At 41.3% G+C, this 14,888-nt stretch overlaps 1 protein-coding gene across 1 annotated transcript in view; it reads right to left on the bottom strand.

Moving 5' to 3' along the window:
* TMEM108 (transmembrane protein 108) overlaps positions 1 to 13,544 on the bottom strand; it is a 292,280-nt gene extending 278,736 nt beyond the window's left edge. The window contains exon 1 of the mRNA XM_079795721.1: positions 13,421 to 13,544. The gene's annotated coding sequence lies outside the window, so the exon portion shown is untranslated. The remainder of the gene's footprint in view (positions 1 to 13,420) is intronic.
* Positions 13,545 to 14,888: the final 1,344 nt, after the last annotated feature.

Raw genomic sequence — 14,888 nt, 5'->3', positions numbered from 1 at the left:
GTTCTTTGAAAGGATAAACAAGATTGATGGGCCTCTAGCCAGGCTCACCAAGAAGCAAAGAGAGAGGACCCAAATAAACAAAATCAGAAATGAAAGAGGTGAAATAACAACAGACCCCGCTGAGATACAAAGGATTGTTACAAAATACTACGAACAACTCTATTCCAACAAACGGGACAACCTGGAGGAAATGGACATATTCCTAGACAAATACAACCTTCCAAAAATCAATCAAGAAGAATCTAAACAGCTCAATAGGCCAATAACTATGGACGAAATTGAAGCAGTCATCAAAAAGCTTCCGGCAAACAAAAGCCCCGGGGCCTGATGGCTTCACAGGAGAGTTTTACCAAACATTCAAGGAAGAACTAAAACCTATCCTCCTCAGACTATTCCAAAAAATTCAAGTGGAAGGAACACTTCCAAGCTCCTTCTATGAAGCCAGCATCACCCTAATACCAAAACCAGATAAAGACAACACAATGAAAGAGAATTACAGACCAATATCCCTCATGAACATAGATGCCAAAATCCTCAACAAAATTCTAGCAAATCGGCTCCAGCAGTACATCAGAAAGATCATACACCATGACCAAGTAGGATTTATCCCAGGAATGCAAGGATGGTACAATATCCGCAAATCAATAAACGTGATACATCACATAAACAAATTGAAAGATAAAAATCACATAGTCATATCAATTGATGCAGAAAAAGCATTTGACAAAATCCAACACCCTTTCTTGATAAAAACTCTCAACAAGGTGGGAATAGATGGCTCATACCTCAACATAATAAAAGCTATATATGATAAACCCACAGCAAACATCATACTCAATGGACAAAAACTAAAAACATTTCCCCTAAGAACAGGAACAAGACAGGGATGCCCACTCTCACCACTCCTGTTTGACATAGTACTGGAAGTATTAGCCATTGCAATTAGACAAGAAGAAGAAATAAAAGGCATCCAAATTGGAAAAGAACAAGTAAAGCTGTCTTTATTTGCAGACGACATGATATTGTACATAAAAAATCCGAAAGACTCCGTCAAAAAACTAATAGACTTAATAAATGAATTCGGCAATGTAGCAGGATACAAAATTAACGCCAAGAAATCTATGGCCTTTCTATACACCAATAGTGAACTTACAGACAGAGAGACTAAAAAGGCAATCCCATTTACCATCGCACCAAAAAAATTAAGATACCTAGGAATAAACTTAACTAAGGAGGTAAAAGACCTATACACAGAAAACTACAGGACACTGAAAAAAGAGATAGAGGAAGACGTAAACAGATGGAAGAACATACCATGTTCATGGATTGGTAGAATCAACATCATTAAAATGTCCATACTACCCAAAGCAATCTATAGATTCAATGCACTCCCCATTAAAATACCAACGGCATATTTCACAGACCTTGAAAGAACTCTCCAAAAATTCATCTGGAATAAAAAAAGACCCCGAATAGCCACAGCAATCCTGAGAAAGAAGAATAAAGTAGGAGGGATCTCAATACCAGATTTCAAGCTGTATTACAAAGCCACTGTTCTCAAAACAGCCTGGTACTGGCACAAGAACAGACATATAGATCAATGGAACAGAATAGAGAATCCAGATATTGACCCAAACCACTATGCTCAATTAATATTTGACAAAGGAGGCATGAACATACAATGGAATAAAGACAGTCTCTTCAATAAATGGTGTTGGGAAAATTGGACAGATACATGCAAAAAAATGAAGCTTGATCACCAACTTACGCCATACACAAAAATAAACTCAAAATGGATACAGGACTTAAACATAAGACGGGAAACCATAAAAATACTAGAGCAATCCACAGGCAGCAAAATGTCAGACATATGCCAAAAGAAATTCTTCACTGACACTGCCCCTAGGGCAATGGAAGCTAAAGAGAAAATTAACAAATGGGACTACATCAAAATAAAAAGCTTTTTCACAGCAAAAGAAACCATCAACAAAACAACAAGAAGGCCCACTGCATGGGAGAACATATTTGCAAATGGCATCACTGATAAAGGTTTAATCTCCAACATCTACAGGCAGCTTATACAACTTAATAAAAGGAAGATAAATGATCCAATAAAAAAATGGGCAACAGACCTAAATAGAATCTTTTCCAAAGAAGACAGAAGGAAGGCCAAGAGACACATGAAAACATGCTCAATGTCACTAATTATCCGAGAGATGCAAATCAAAACAACAATGCGGTACCATCTCACACCTGTCAGAATGGCTATCATCAACAAATCAACAAACGACAAGTGTTGGCGAGGATGCGGAGAAAAAGGAACCCTCGTGCACTGCTGGTGGGATTGCAGACTGGTGCAGCCACTGTGGAGAACAGTATGGAGTTTCCTCAAAAAACTGAAAATGGAACTCCCATTTGACCCAGTAATCCCACTCCTGGGAATATATCCGAAGAAACTAGAAACACCAATTAGAAAGGATATATGCACCCCTATGTTCATAGCAGCACAATTCACCATAGCTAAGATTTGGAAACAGCCTAGGTGCCCGTCAGCAGATGACTGGATCAGAAAACTGTGGTACATCTACACAATGGAATACTATGCTGCCATAAAAAAGAAGGAATTCTCATCATTTGCAGCAACCTGGGAGGAATTGGAGAACATTATGTTAAGTGAAATAAGTCAGTCAATGAAAGAAAAATACCACATGATCTCACTCATTTATGGATAATAAAGAACATTATAATCTTGAACAAAAAGATAGATACAGAGACAGTAAAGCATCAAACAGACTGTCAAATTACAAGGGGAAGGTTAGGGAGAGGTGGGGGAGATAAGAGATCAATCAAAGGACTTGTATGCATGCATATAAGCATAACCAATGGATGCAAAACTCTGGGGGGTGGGGGCATATATGGGAGGGGGGTTTGGGGAGGGCAATGGTAAGATATGTACACATATAATACCTTAATAAAAAAATTGAAAAAAAAAAAAAAAAAAAAGAATAACAAACCAGCTGCTGTTATAGCTGGGTGGTGGGTTAAAGTGGATTTTCTTCTCAATCTCTCTCCTTCTCTGTTCCTTTGAAAGTCTTTGACATGAACATTTATTTACCCTATATAATAAAAGGCTAATATGCAAATTCTCCCTATGGGTGGGAGTTCGACCAACTGGGAGTTAGACATGCGCTGACCACCAGGGGGAGGCGCGGAACTTGGCGGGCATCAGCGACATGGCACTGGCAGCCGGCAGCAGTGGAGGCGCTGCCGGCCCCAATGGGCCCCAATGAGAGCAGGACCACAGCGGGATGGTGAAGCAGGTGAGTGGGCGGTGCCAGGCCAAGGCAGGTGCAAAGGGAGGCCCTGGCCAGCAGCGGGCAGCAACTAGGGATCCTACCCATGCACAAATTTCATGCACTGGGCCTCTAGTTTTGTAATAAGAAAAAATATTTTTAAAGGACAAATGCCTACTGATCTTTTGGGGAGAATACTGTTTAAACTGTTTGCCTTTTGAATAGAAGCAAGTTTGGGAGAGGTAGGGTGGCAAAATGTTTCTCTCTGCCTTTTCTGTCCTCAATCCTTTTCAGCCTGTACTTTGGCAAATGAGGCCGAGGTGAGAAAAATGAGAGAGTAAAAGTTGTTGTTTCAATTGAAAATTCATTGTGTATGTCCAGGTTTTTGCAACTATTAGGTTGGAAGGACTAGAAAGTATGACTAACAAATGACTCACTTCATTTCACACACTGCCTTGAGATAAATGGGTGTTATATAATAGAGTGATAACACCAAGATCCTTAAGTGAGGGCCAAAATACAATTTTTGGCCTGCTGTTAAGAAGGGGATTTGAAAATAACATTAGGTTTCACCAAGGAGCTAGATGGCAAACAATGGCCAACAAATTTTTTTTCAGACAAGAGTCAATGAGCCACCTTGCTACTGTTGTTTTGGTCATTGATTTTGACTGAGAGTGTTGAATTTACCCTAAATGTTGCTGCCACAGGTAAATCGCCCAGGCTAAACAAGGAGCTGAGATGAGCTGGAGTTCTCACAGAGTTACCCTTTACAACAGTGTCAAGCACTAGGCAGCATTCTGAGGGCAAGAAGGCCAGCCTTCATCACCATCCCCACACCTGCCCAAACCACATATACCTTCGACCTCATACCTATCTTTGCATACATCCTCCCACCCTGCATCCAGTCCTTCCTGTGTTGTGCCCAAAGTCCTAGAATCCAGCCTGCTGGCTCTTTTATATAGCCCAAGAGCTAAGAATAGAGTTTACTCTTTTAAACAGTTGAAAACATTCCAAAGAAAAATAATATTTTATGACACATGAAAGTTATGTGAAATGCAAATTTCAGTATCCCTAATGGAACACAGCTACTTGTTTGCCCACTGTTGATGGCTACTTCCCTGCTACAATGGCAGAGTTGAGTATTTGAGACAGAGACCATATGGCCTGCAAAGCCTAAAATATTTAGTATCAAGTCATTTAAAAAAGGTTTGTAAACCCTGGTCTAGACCACTGTTTCCCAAAATTCATTTCCTAGAACCTTACAAAACTCTGTGAGATATCCCTAAAGACAGTCCCATGTCAAAAAACAAACAAACAAACAAACAAAAACTGTGGAAAATGTGGGTGATTCTTTATGTTCTATGCCCCACTTAGAGCTAATGCACATTTGCTTATTAAATCTCTGATCAACACTATGGTTAAAAAACATAAATTGGATCCAGTGTTTTGCAACCTCGTTTGAAGAAGATTCAGTTTCTCTAAATAACACCCATGATTATATCTATAAACACCCCAAGAACACATCTTGGGAAATAATGCTTTGGATCAACTATTCTCCTTTTTCTATTGAAATAGGTCTGTCCTGTGTTCCATTCTTTCAGGTCCACACCTGAGAGCTATTACCGTGGAAGTATGAGAAGGAACTTGTCTTACAAACTGAGAACTATTAGGGTTCTCAAACTATAGTTCTCAGTTATATATTTTCATATGGTCCTCATGAATGAATCTTCTTAAAATATAAAGTGGAGATAGTGACATTCCTCTTACATAACACATGGCAGTGATGTAGGGGAGAATAGGTAATGTACATGATAGATTTCTAATTATCAGATCATACAAGGTATTAATATTATCACCTCAAATCAGTAGATTAGCAACAGTCTGTTGGAGTCGCTTCAACTTCATTTTTCCCCATTCAATTATCTCTGTATATTACTGCCAAACTAATTTCCTAAAATACACTTTAAAAAAAATGTCAATCCTCTACTCAATTACTTATAATTGCTCTTTATTGCCAAGTGCAGTGTTTGAAAATTCAGTTCTACACAGCCACTGAGTTCCCTGTAGCTGACTTGGATGATCTAAGGATGAGAAAGGTAGAGCTGGACCATGGGTCTCCACACTCACACTCTACCTGTCTTATGTATTGGAATCCTATATAATAAAGAGGTAATATGCAACTTGACCATCATGCCCTCACAAGATGACTGCTTACGACCAGGCCGGCAGGGGGGTTAGTGAGGGACGACCAAATGACTGAACAGCAGGCTATGTGGGGTGACCAGGCCAGTGGGGGGAGGCTATGAGGGGTGGCCAGGCCAGCAGGGGGGGCAGTAAGAGGCAACCAGGCTGGTGGGGGGGATAGTTAGGGGTGACCAGGTTGGTGGAGGGTGCAGTTGGGGGTGACCAGGCTGGCAGGGGGGGCAGATGGGGGTGATTAGGCTGGCAGGGGGGGCAGTGAGGGGCGACTAGGCCAGCGGGGGGGCGGGGGGGAGGAAGTTGGGGGTGACCAGGCCAGCAGGGGGCTGCAGTTGGGGGCAACCAGGCTGGCAGCAGGGGGCAGTTAGGGGTGACCAGGTCAGCAGGGGGGACAGTTAGGGGCGACCAGGCAGGCAGGCAGATGAGTGATTAGGAGCCAGCGGTCCAGTATTGTGAGAGGGATGTCCAACTGCCAGTTTAGGCCTGATCTCAGGGATCGGGCCTAAACCAGCAGTCGGACATCCCCCGAGGTGTACCAGATTGGAGAGGGTGCAGGCTGGGCTGAGGGGGACGCCCCCCCATGCATGAATTTCGTGCACCAGGCCTTTAGTTTCCAAATAATATTTTATTTAAAAATAATTCATCTTCTAAAAATGTGTTAGAAAACTAGTATGCCCAAGTTGATCTCTCCTGTGAGATTTCCAAATTTTGATACCCAAATGTTCCAACTTCATGTTCCATGTCTTTGCAATGATTATCTTCCTTTCCAGCTACATACTGATGACATTGGCTCCTTGAGAGGTGGATCAGTGCTGCGTCTGTGCACTTCTCTGGGAACACCGCGCAAGGAGAAAGAAACAGGGAGTGGCGGAATTGTGCAGGACACATACCAGGGTGGAAGCAGTGCCCCAAAAAGAGGCCATCACAACTACAGACCAAATGGATATACTGCTTCATTCTTCATTCAGACTCCTCTCAGGCTGCAGGAAGAAGCTGCTGGAGAGGAGGGTGGGGGTCTGTGTGTGTTTGTGATGGGAGGAGAAGAACAAGACCATAACATACAGGCGACAGCAGACCTTAAATTCTGGTGCTATCTAGGCCATTAACCAATGCCATGTTAAATGAGTTAGCATATGAAAATTATTTACAAAAGTGCCTGGGCCATAGTCAGTGCTATATAAGTATTAAGGATTATTATTATTAGTGGTTCTACTGTTGCTGTTATTATTCAGTATAGGGCACAGACAAAATAGGAATGTAGCTCCACCAAAAAACTTAGGAATAAGACAAGATGCTGGGCTTATTTAAGTTGATGCCTCACCTTGACCCTGTCTCTCTGCACCCTGTTTAGTCTTTCAGAGAACTTAACACAATTTGAATTATATATTATTCAGTTTTTTGGGGGTCTATATATTATTTATGGTTTATTGTCTTCTTCCTCTATTATATTTTTAAATTTTATGAAGCCAAGGACTAGGTCTGATTTATCACAATCCTATACCCAGCATCATGCACAATGCCTGGTGCAGTTGGCATATAATACATAGTGATGACTGACTGAATAGATGGGTGAATGCCAAGTGGGTATAAAACAGGCATCCTCCAAGAGCCACAGCCTCAGTGGGAGAAGTTGGAAACAACTTTGATGCCCAAATGTCCCAAATAAAAGGGAGCAGAAAGGTAGGCTGAATTCCTGGGATCTTCAATCTTAGATTGTGGAGTAGGAGAGTCATGTAGCCAACAATGGGGCTAGCACTGTGGACATCTAGCTCAGGAAACCTGTGGGGCTCCTGGGAAAGGGTGACAGCAGTCTGAAGGTGTCTCGGACCTCCTTGCCAATAGATGGGATGGGGCTAGGAGAAAGGCTCAAACTGATCAATTTCCTAAAAATCTCCAGATAAAATCTGTAATCTTTTTTTCTAACATGACCTCCTCCTGCTCTTCAACACACGCTCAACAGTACAATCCTTGCTTTGAAGTCTATTCCACATTCTATCGCCTTTAAGTGAGTGAGTAATTTTGAGCCATAGCTTGAACTTTAGTTATATACATTTTGGAAGTTTAAGGATGCTAATTACACCCTCTATGTGGCCTGGGTTCTTAATCGATTGTTAAATAATAGCAAGGATTCAAGAAGCACTGAATAATATCTGCCTTAATACTCATAAGGTTGTATGAAAAAAAAATATGGTAAATCCTTCTCTCTCCCTTCCCTGTTACAATCTAGATAGACAGGGAATTTGAAAGATAGCCTACTAATACAGGCTTCACTCAGTTTTCTTTCAATGTGAAGACAAGAAGCACAAGCTCCAATGACCTATTGTACGTATTTGCCTCAGCCTTCCTTTCATGGGAGGAAAACTCAGCCAGGTCTGAGTTTCAATGCAATGGCTGGAAATTAGCCATACTTTGTTCCTTGGAGAGGAAAGGATGAGGTATCCTCAAAAGAGTGAGAGATCATAAGTAGTCCTTTGATGCTTCCTCCTTCTAGTAGTTGGCATGGGAATTCTCTCATGAAAGTATGTGGAAAGATGCACTCTTGTTTGATGAGCATCTTGTCAATCCTCTGGGATAGTCAGTATTTCATCATATGGTATGTGGCACATTGTATTTTCCAAAGATGGCCAGAATGATATCTCCCATTTCTCAAGGCTCTTTTAGAACCTTGTCATTCCTTCATCAAGAGATAGAATGTAAGTCTCTTCTTCTTGAATCTGGGTAGATCTATTCTTTTGGCTACCTCAACCAATAGAGTATGACAGAAGTGACACTATGACTTCCAATGCTAGATCATAAAAATGTCAGCATCAACTTGCCTGTCATCGGAGTGGGCCATCTTGAAAGTATATGATCCAGCCTCCAGTCAAGTTGCTCCAGCTGATGAGCTATACCTGCCAACCTCTGCCCAAATTTCAGATTTGTGAGCAAAATAAATAATTGGGGGGGGGGTGGGTGGGAGCTGTTGCATAGCAATAAGTAATTAATACAATATCTAGGCAATAAAAATCTTAAAGACAAAAGTATCAAAGATGAGCTGTGAGAATTAGGGTGAGGCATCTTACTGAATAACATGAATGACTTTGAGTATGAAAGAATAGATTTATAAAGCAGACCAACTACTATTTGATTATCAGTATATCAAACACACTGTGCTGTTTAAGTTTCAATCATAAAAAAAAAAAGGTGTGGGGGAACTACTGCAATTAGCTCCTATACTTGGGAACGTTGTAAAAGGGCTTTCACTTGACCAGAGATAATAGATGAAGTGTAGAATGTCAGACCTGAGCTCAAAATATTTGTTTTTATTTATTTTTTTCAGAGTGCCTCACAGTGGGAAATCAAGTCATCTTCTTCAAATACCCCACTCTTAGTCACCAAACCCTGCCTGGACAAGCGTTTCAAAAGACTAGCTGTAATTTTCTTCTTGTGGGACTTCTGAAAGGAATGTGGCCTCTCTCCTGGGCCATTTGTACGTCTTCCTCTCTTACTTTTCAAATGGCCTTTCAGAGTCTTGAAGGTTTTTGACACATCAAAAGAGTCACAGAAATAGACTATGTGAAAGCACCTCCCGGAGTTGATGGGAGATTAGAACAAGAGTGAGCCCAGTAGTTTACCGGGAATTCCAGAAGCATCCCACCTTCAGTCCTCTGAAGAGATAGAGGGCGCAGAGAGGCCGAGGAAAATTGAGAGGAAAAGAATCCATACTTAAAAGTTCCCCTGCATCAAATTTCAACCACTTTGAGGTTCATCATCATAATTTTTTCCCCTGGCATAAAACTAACAATCCCCTCCCCCCCTGCCAATTCCTACCACTGGAATCATTATTTTTTCTCTCATTTTTATCTAGATTATTAGACAGATAAAATGTCTAAATTCTCCTTAATAATTATTTACAGAAAGACCACACACACTCACACACACTCTAGGTTGAAATTTTGGGGTGAACTTTTAGATTAAAGCATAACATTAGAGAAGTGTACAAATCACAAGTGAGAAAAAAATAATAAATAAATAAAAAGACAAATCATCACTGAGAGGCAGATGGAATTTCACAGGACACACAACTGAGATCAGTGAGTAGCATTTGTAGTGGCCTAGAAGCCTCTCTCCCAGCCATTAGTCAACACCCCCACCTACAATTCCACCAAATGTTAGAAATTGATGGCCAATATTGTTCCTTTCATGAAACAATTCACTGTAGTGTTTATTTTATTTTGCTCAGGTTTACACTGATTCCATGGCTTCCTTCCTCTCTCTTCCCGATGCCTCCTCCCAATTCCCAGAGAATGGCATGCTACCCTTAGATGTCCCCTAGATTCAATGGAGAATGATGTGATGAACAAAGAATTAAATGTCAGGAGAAGACAAAAACAAAGACCTAAACATCATGGAGAAGAGACAAGCATTTCCACTGTGCCCTTCTGATTTCCTGACCCCAAAATCCCATGAAGAGAGCAAACTGTGTTTCAGTACCTAAGTTCAGCAAGCTTGTCACATGACCGTAGATAACCAAAACACAGGCTCCAAGTAGGGGTACTGGCGGTACAGAACATCAAGAACAATTTTCTCACGCAGATTACACTTGATCCCATTTTTACACAAAACCTACTGGGCAGCTGCCCAAGTCTGGAAACAGAAACTGTGCCATCATTATCCGAGTGTAATGGTATTAGAAATGGGTAATAGCCCTGATGCACTATCTCCCATTTACCAAAAATGAAATCCCTGCCAACTGCTCAAAAAGCCAGATTGAACAGATGCACTCAGCAATCTGGTTCTTCCCTTTATTAGCATTAATTACAATCATGTTGCTTTTGCTGGCTTTATTTTTATTAATATCTCCTCAAACAAGCAAAAAAAAAAAAAAACACAACACACCCACAAATGCCTTCATACAAGGGTAAGCTTCCACAGGCTCAATGATACAAGCTAGACATGTCTCAAGATTGGCATGATTTATTCTCCACATACCCAGCACTTGGGTCAGTAACTGGGTGGGACCAAGGATTCACACTGATTGAGGAGAAAGGGACTTCATGTGTGGACTCAAGATTGTCTGTCAGACTATGTTCCACTCACAGCCATATTCAGCTTCCACCTTGACACCTGCTGGAAGGCAGAGAGAAACTACCACTTGGGAGCAACCAGTCTTGGCTAAACCAAATGGCGTGGGGACCAATTTCCTCCCAGCACCATTAAACTTCGGTCTTCTACTTTCTGGTTGGCCTAAAAATTCTTTTTAGCTGCTGTGAAGCCCCAACACTTTGGGCATCATAAGACAGCATGTTCTTATGTATAGGAAAAGCACTGTTTAAGCCTTTGGTTCTGTTTTACTGCTGCCACTTTGCCACCTCAGGCAAGTCACCGCCTCTCTGAGTTTCACTGCATTACTTTTGCCTCTAAAATGAGACGGCTGTCTTGTGAAACATTTTATGGCCTCCCTAGGAGAAGGGTTTGTTCCAAGGGTGGGGTTCCTGTGGCACTTTGCACATGCTCATATTATAAATCATATCGCACACATTTTACTTATATTATACAGAGCTGGTGCCATGCAGAAAGCACCGTGGAGCTTGTGAGCTTCAGAGTCAGACAGACCTGGCTTTGCCATTTACCAGCTGTGTAACCTTGGGCAAATTATTTGCCTCTCAAATCCAAGTTTACCTCTATGCAAAACAAAGATTGTCATATCAACCTCGTACAGGCGCATGGAGGATCAAGGTAAATAATGAAGAGAAGGGATGAAGAGATAAGGAAGCATTCAGAAACTACTGCTCTCCTTACTCGGTAAGCTTTTCCTTTATAAACCAACTCATGATATTATTTTCTTCTACTTACATTTTAATTGGTCTGAAATAAAAATTACGATTCTAAAACCAGACAGCCTACAGAATGTATAAATGGCAGCATCCAGAGTAAGAGGGCATTCTTGCTTTTTCTGTGAGTACACTCCAAAGTACACATTTGCTCTGTCACAGGTGAAGGCACACGCCGCACACACACCTCTCTCCACTGAGTCCCAGCCTGCCAAAGAAGACACACGTATTTCATGTAGACCCAGCAGGTCTTCTGGCTTTAGTCTGAGGTCATCTCATCTGCCCTCAAAAACTTTTGAAAAGAGAAGGAAGTATCAGTCTTTTCCACACTCCACTCAGTAAGCCAGGGCAGCTTTAAGTCGCTTTCATCTTAGGAACCCTATGTCTGTCCGTCAGCAAAAAAATGGTCCTATGTCGTCACCAGGAGACTGCGGGGCCTGGGCAGGGCTGGCTCTGAGGATGCTGACCAGCTCAAATGGCCTCGGGACATCAGTGCTATTTTGACTTTGAATTTGCTCAGCACTTACACCTCTGAGCCTGACGGCTGAGCAGCATCTGCCCTTTGCTTTCTCCAGGGCAGGGGCTGGGAATGGGGTATCAGGATCCAAGTCCTGCCCATGTCTATTTCCCAGCTCTCAGGACAGTACTAAGAAAACACTCAATCAATGTGTACTAACTGAATGAATGATTCAGTGAATTAATGTGCAAGTTATCAGCTGGGTTTTGTTGTTCCACCACTTACATTGACATTGTCACTCAGCACTTCTTAAATTTTGGGCTAACGAGTAGGGAGAGAACATACTTGACCAAGTCCCTACCATCTACACAATGTACATTCTCTCACTTCATTCTCCCAGCAACCCTATTTTATGATGCAACAGGGAAGTTCAGAAAAATTGAGTGGGTTCTCCTAAGTGGCCACAGATAATGGGTGGCAATTTCAAGATTCAAATTGCAATTTGCTGACTAAAAAGTTCATGATCTCTCCATACACCATGACATTTCTCAGAATTAGAGGGAGGTGCTGGTTAGTATAGAGAGAGAAAAAAAGGGCTTGAATCAAATTGTCTTTCTGCTGAATGGCATCCAATCACTTTTGACAGATGGGGATCTGTTCCCATTACAGATACTCTGGAATGGGGACAACCATTCATTCCACAAAATGTGACAGAGCAGCATCTACGTTGCTGGCATCACCTGAGACAGATAAATTACCCCCAGAATCAGCTCTCAAGGAATAGCTCAGAAAAGCTCCTTTGACCTCTCTCTTAAGGAAATTATTAAAAATAAATCTGTGTAACATATTTTTGTTTGTTTGTTTTGCAGCAGCAGCAGCGGTGGTGGCATCAGAAGAACAGTAAATCCAAAAGAAAATGGATTTAATTTTAGACTTGTCATTCACATCAGAGGAATATGCGCAGACACAGAGATGGCTATCATATGTGGAACAATGGTGTGAAGGCTGAAATTCCTAAAAATAGTGTCAGATGCATGTGACGTGAGCCTCTGTAAAGCCCCAGATTGCTGACCCACATGTGCCTCTGCGTCATTCCTCCTCAGCCAGGTCAAAGCTTTCATGGACCATAACCCAGCAGACTGCTGGCTGGAAGGAGTTTTAAGGCCCTTCGATGACAGATGCTAAATGCAAGTCTCGCAAAGAACAGCACTTGAATATCAGCAACGGTTACTAGCCCCCATTCATTTCCTGTCTCACCTGAGGAAATTTAAAAATGTCTTAAGTGTGTGCTGGAGTTCGGAGCTGTGTGGGGAATCTCCACCCCTCAGAGTGCATCCCCCCCGGGCAGATTTACTTTTCTGGAAAGGAGGCAGACGACGTGAAGCTTCTGGCCTAAATGAAAATAATACCAGAGCAAAAAAGGGCTCAGGATTTCCATTTTTATCTGACTTTGAACATATGACAGTGTTATACAGCAGACCTGTGGAACATATCCATCTACCTGCACGATAGCAATGCCCCGTTTCACCCTGCCCCCAGTGCCTGGCAACTATCTTCCTACTTTCTGTTTCAATGAGTTTGACTATTTTAGATACCTCAGAGAAATGGAATAATGTGGTATTTGTCCTTCTGTGACTGGCTTATTTCATTAAACATACCGTTTTCCAGGTTCATCCATGTTGTTGCAAATGGCAGATTTTCTTCTGTGGAGGAAGCTGAATAATATTCCATTGTTTGTACATAACACATGTTGTTATCCATTCTGTATAAGTCACATTTTCCTTATCTATTCATCCATTGATGACGTTTAGGTTGTAACCATATATTGGCTATTGTGAATCATGCTGCAAAGAACAAGAGAGTGCAGATGTTAGATAAAAATTAACTTTTACATTTGCTTTATAACTACAGTAAGTACATCCCTATGCAAACAAAAAGTTTTTTCTGCAGTTTAAAATAACTATAACTGAATCACACACATATTATTCCTATTATTGTTGAGATTATAATAATGGAAATTAAAATATAGTATTTATACTAACTATAAAATAAATGAAAATATTACTCATAAGTTGTTCTATAAATATTATTTCCAAAACATTGAGAACCAAATCCCCTCAAACTCAATTTGAGCACAAGTATATAGTCTCTTAAGTAGCATTAATTTTTTCAACCAATAATGAAAGAGAAATCATTCCAAAGCTTTTTTTTTTTATTTCAAAAAGAGATAAAAGGAGGTCCCAAGTTTTTCAATATGGTCTGGAAGTTCTCAGAATAGTTATGGAATATTTTGTTTGTTTGTTAATTCACTTCTATTTTCAGGATGCAAGGGTGGCAATAGTGGGGAATCTAGAAGAGGAGAGGGAGACAGAGGAAGAGAAAAAGAACCACTTGCAGAAATTGTCCCCTTGGATCCACTGGCAAAAATAAATTCAGCCCTGGCCAGTGAAGCTAAGCAGTTAGAGCATCAGTCCATGCACCAAGGGGTTGCGGGTTCAATTCTTGGTCAAGAGGACACGTACTTGAGTTGCAGGTTTGATCCTGGGCCCAGTCAGGGTGCGTGCAAGAGGCAACCAATTGATGTGTCTCTCTCACATCGATGTTTCTCTCTCTCTTTCACCCTTCACTCCCTCCCTCCCTTCCTTCCACTCTCTCTAAAAATCAATGGAAAAAATATCCTTGAGTGAGGATTAACAACAACAAAAAGAATTCAGATAGGAGGAAGACATGGGTGAATGTAGCCCAGGTGAGACCCAAGTGGAGGAGAGGAGAGCTCTGTTTTCAACATGAAGGTCCACGTGTTCGGAGGGACCACATGGAGACTGGCTGTTGGCCTGACATTCTGTTGGAAAAGCTGCTTTGATGTGATGACTCAATTCTTTTTCCAGTGAGTGGATCATTGTTATCATTTCAGCCGCCAACTACTCTTGTTCTGTGCAGAAAGCTTTCTCCATTCAAGTCTTATTCTCAGGAACTGATTTCATCCTTAAACTTTTCAGTTTCCTCCCATTTCTGATTACTTCTTCTCTAAGCTAGTATTCCTCAAAGGTGACTCCAGTTTTTCATATTCCTTTTCAACAGGGCTAAGCCTGTCGAGGAATTCACATCTTTTTCTGAATCAATGTT

Source organism: Cnephaeus nilssonii (assembly GCF_951640355.1).
Source record: "Cnephaeus nilssonii genome assembly, chromosome: 17".
Taxonomy (NCBI): domain Eukaryota; kingdom Metazoa; phylum Chordata; class Mammalia; order Chiroptera; family Vespertilionidae; genus Cnephaeus; species Cnephaeus nilssonii.
Note: the sequence above shows the minus strand (reverse complement) of the source record. Positions and strands in the feature narration are given on the sequence as shown.